At 29.7% G+C, this 4,832-nt stretch overlaps 1 long non-coding RNA gene across 1 annotated transcript; it reads right to left on the reverse strand.

Moving 5' to 3' along the window:
• Positions 1-839: 839 nt before the first annotated feature.
• Positions 840-3,961, reverse strand: LOC112702674 (uncharacterized). Its single transcript, XR_011863790.1, has 4 exons — positions 3,015-3,961; positions 2,876-2,947; positions 2,477-2,630; positions 840-1,051 (listed from the first exon to the last, which is right to left on the reverse strand). It is a non-coding gene; the product is annotated as an uncharacterized lncRNA (long non-coding RNA).
• Positions 3,962-4,832: the final 871 nt, after the last annotated feature.

A 4,832-nucleotide genomic window follows, 5' to 3' on the forward strand; every position in this document is an offset into this window, starting at 1 on the left:
CTATTTTATATCTTTTATTTATTTTATAACATCTTTAATCAATATAAGCTCATGTATTCTCTTTTCTATCTAGAATACATTTTTTTTTTCAATAGGCATTTTCTTTAGGGGTTTTGATGAGACATGTTATGTTTTTGGACAAGAGATGAGATTTTTGAATCTTGATGATATTTTGTTTTTCTTATTAGCTTACCCAATTTGACTTTAAGCCGATCATTATTTTATTAAAAAATATCTCTCATCAATATATACTTCTAATCATAATAATAATCAATATCAAATTTAACGAACTACATATATGCAAATCAGCAAATGGAATAAAAGTAATAAACTAATAATATTCAGATGCAATATTGACAACTTGATAGTAATTTTCGTTAGTTTAAATATATAAACAAATGACATAAGCACTTTGGATCCGATACTAGGTGATTGTCTCCTCAAGCTTATGTAAACAAGAGAGGAGATATTATAATAATATCAGCTCTTCTATAGCATTCAGTATACAAGACAACAGTCTTATTTATAGCTATGCTAAGATTGTGATACATCATATATGCTGCCGTGATGAAATATAAATCAAAAGAAATGCAACCTCACGGGAAAATCTCACGAGCTTGTCATGTTTTAATTTTTTTTAACCTAAGCATCACAACCCGCAAGGTCATATGAGATTTTTAGCATCTGAGTATCCATATCCATGAATGTACTCAAGCTTATAAACCAAGTCAATTACTACAATGCTTCATAATATCTAAATTAAAATGAAAATGAGAGAAAATTGACATGCAAATATTGGAATCCTAGGCAAAAATAGAAGTTTATCCAAAAACAAGATAAAAGAGAAACATTTTTTTCTTAATTATTCAGATTACTATAGCCTCCTACAAACCTTGGCCAATCCAGGTGACTCCAAGAGTATGTTACGTTTATCGTAAATAACAAAGCAAGCCTCATCCTTCTCTATTTAAATTTCATCAAAAACACACTAGGATGAACAAGAGATTTCTCATCAACTCAAATTAAGACCCCCACCTGAATATTCCACTTCCTGTAGATAAGCAGAAGCAAGGTTATAATAGGCACACAGAACAAAGAATACTGAATACATAGAATAGCATCACAACGATGAACATGGTGCAACTAAATCACAAAAGATTGGAATCAGGAGAGTATCAATCATCATAGATCTATTTTCAACATCAATAATCACATTTTAAATTGAAAAAATATCAATATCCAGTTTTACAAAGTGAACTTAAAAGAGCATGTAGAACCTCATAGAATCTGTTTCGTTTCATCTTTTGTTTTTTTAAATCCAATCTACAGTTTTTGTATATTGATGATGCTAATATCGACACCACAGAAAGACTTGGAAGCATAACTTAGTTAATCCTGATAACAGTTTCAGCCTATAAAAGGAAAACTGACTTAATTTGTAGAATCAAGAAGCATGTGAGAAGAGAAGAGAGGAGAAGAATGAAGGAACTAGCAAATTTATAATTTAACAAAATTCATTACCAGCACTCTAACAAACACAATAGAATGGGTCCAAGGAAATGAATCAGTTTCTATAATTAAACCTTGAACAGAGAAAAGATAGCATGCCTATCTTTTTAGGCTATCGTTTTAAGATGGCTCAACACATAACCTAGACCAAAATAGAAAATATTATGGAAATGTAATGAGAAAAAAAAAAAAGAAAAGAGAATTATCATCAATTCCAGAAGAAAATGACTTCTAATAAAGGCTTTTACATTAGGCCATGACTGGTTAAGTTTGAGGAAAGACCAGAAAAGGGAAAATAAAACAACAAAATATCAAATCACCAGAGATAGGGAACAGGATCTATAGGGTCAAATATTCAGCAAACGCATTTCCAACTACAACTCAGTCTACTAGTTTCAGATATAAATTACTATGGCCTTCAGTTGGTTAAATTTATTCCTTGCAAACATTTCCATCATCAAATGATATGATGAATAGATAATCCTTTAAGCGAAAACAATATGCACATTTACTGGCTTACTGCTAATAATTAGCAACATGCATAAGAATTAGGAAAGTGAAACAAAAGGATACAGTACACAAACAGAACAATGCATTATAAAAATGATACTGATATACCCTATCATGGCTGGAGCAAATTATCAATCCACATAAGAGAAGGAGGGGAATAATAGACATAATGGAATTCTAATACAATGCTCTAATCAGAGTCAGTAGTTACAAAAGTTTTCTGTTATTGTAGTTAGATAGGCATCACGTACAACCATGGTTTTAAATTGCAGCTGACGACCACAATTGCAGGTGCAACATTACTGTAGCAATACTCTCCACATCTGCGTTGCAGCGGTTTTTCCCGCAATTTTTGGCATCACGGTGCAACTGCAACCAGAGTCACAGCTAAAAGCATGCACTAAACTAACACATGCTTTACATCATACAGGATTCAATTCAAGGATCTGAATCTTACTCTTGCCAACGCTTTGCAAGGCGCTGATAGGCTGCCAAAGAGCTGAGAAGGTGATAGCAATGCTGAACAGGTGCACTGTACTTCCAGCCAACCACATCATAAACCCCATCATTAGCTAGTTCTTGAAAGGGGCTTGTGCTACTTCCCAAGCTTTCTGTCATGTTCCCCAAAATGTAAAACTTTCTTTTAAAAAGGATCTATAACTTCCACGCACTATCAAATTCTTAAACAGTAATTCAATCGTAAACTACTTCCACAGTTAGAATATGCAATACTATTTCAAAGTGAATGTTGATCCAGATCCAATAGCATAGTATAAGCAATAGTTAAAGTAAATAAGTTCTTAGCAACCAGATTATTACCCAAAATTGAAAACTAAAATGTTAAAAAGAGGCGAACCTGTGCTTTCCAGTTTGATTCAGCATCCTTCTTCTGGCGACTGAGGGTTGAATCGTCCTACGAAATTTAACTCTTTTTTTTTTTTTTCAGAAAATTGCGTTCTTAATTTTTAAAATTAATGTCAACAAAAAAAGAGTACCTGATCAATGGAAGCACGAGAGAAAGCGGGAGGATCAGGAACGTCGCGAGAGGAAGGAGAGGTTGAATTGTCGGAGAAGTCAACGGCCCATCTTCGAGCGTTGGATCCCATGACTCCCTTTCCTTTATCCATTCGATGATTCACTGATTCAGTGGTTTTAGTAAAGAAGAGAATGGAGGACCTTTCTCGATGATTGATTAGGGCTTCCAACCCAAACTTCAATCTTCAATTACTGAAGGCTACTCCTTACTCCTAATCATAAGTACTAATTCTTATTATTATTTCCATTATACTAATTCTGGGAAGAGGTATACTTTAAATTTGAAAATATAATAAAATAATAAGATAAAAAAATTACTATTAAATTTTTAATTTTTATTATATATCAATCTCATTATGTTAACTTAAAACTAATTAAATATTTGCTTTTTATTTTACAAAATAAACTCTCATTCACTATTGCTACTAAATTATTTTTTGAAATATTTGACAGAAATTAAGTTAGGGTTTCTATCTTAATTATGAGAAGATTAAATAAGATTATTAATCTTAGTTTCTTATAAAAATTAACAAATTTTGTTGAGAGAAAAGGAACTGTGCAAACAAAATGTGTTTTGCTTTAGTTTTTATTTATGTTGTTTAAATATGTTTAGTTATTCCCTTGTTTGTATTATTCCTTTTCTCTTGGCCTAGTAAATATTTTAATCCAACAAATAATACAAGAGAAGACAAACATTAACTAAAATCTAAATAAATAAAAAATATATTTAAATAAAAAACAACAAACAGAAAATAAGAGAGTGATACAATAAGAAAGGGAAATAAATGTTAATTCTTTTTATACATGGATTAAAATATAGTCTAATCTAAGACAATAACAATTCATACATGGAAAGAGTAATACAACTTAACAATTTAATTCACATAATTTTATCTATGCAGGTCACACAAATATACAAGTTTTTATAATTTATATTCGACTTGATTTAGAGAGTAAATCAAAATTTTTTTTATCATTTCAATTATCGTTATTTGAGTAATAATCACCTCAAATAGGGAATAATTTTGCATTTTATTATAAGAGAATAATCTCCTATAATCTTCTGAAGTTACTCTCTAAAAATGATTAAATTTTATCTAAAATTCTATAAATATTTTATCAGATATTTTTTTAATTTAATTTTATTTTAAACTACTAAAACTCTTGCTAACTTAAACATTAAAATCTCAATAAATATTTTTCACTCTGTTAGAGTGGTTACCAAGTTTTATAACTTTGTTATATTAAATTTATTTAGTAAAAAAATTGGTATTTTTTTGTGTCAATAGTATAAAGAGAAAGTCTAAGAAGCAGCACTTTCATTAAAATTTGGCCAACACTTAATCATTAAAAAGAAAATGAGAAATCTTATACTATTAAATATCATCTCACACCATTAAAAATATTGATGATGGCTAATTGATAATTAAACATCACAAATTTTGTTAGTCCCCTAACACTCCTCATAGTATAAATTTTATATTTTCGCTCGCATGTCTTATTTTCTAATAATGATATCAAAACTCTAGGTTGAGTTCTGGCTAATTTGTTTAAAAATATTTTTTATGGAGTTTGAGATTCAATAATTCAATAGCCGCATCAATTTTAAAATTTATAAAGTTCATACGACGATAATGCTTACATAATAAGGTGTTAATGGAGTACTTGATGACAAAGAAAAAATCTAAAATTGTTAAAGATAATGCAAAATAAAAAATAATAATTACAAAACTCTTTCCACCATTCATTTAGCATTATAGGTGATATTTTACAGAAAG

This window comes from Arachis hypogaea, chromosome 7 (genome assembly GCF_003086295.3).
Source record: "Arachis hypogaea cultivar Tifrunner chromosome 7, arahy.Tifrunner.gnm2.J5K5, whole genome shotgun sequence".
NCBI lineage: Eukaryota > Viridiplantae > Streptophyta > Magnoliopsida > Fabales > Fabaceae > Arachis > Arachis hypogaea.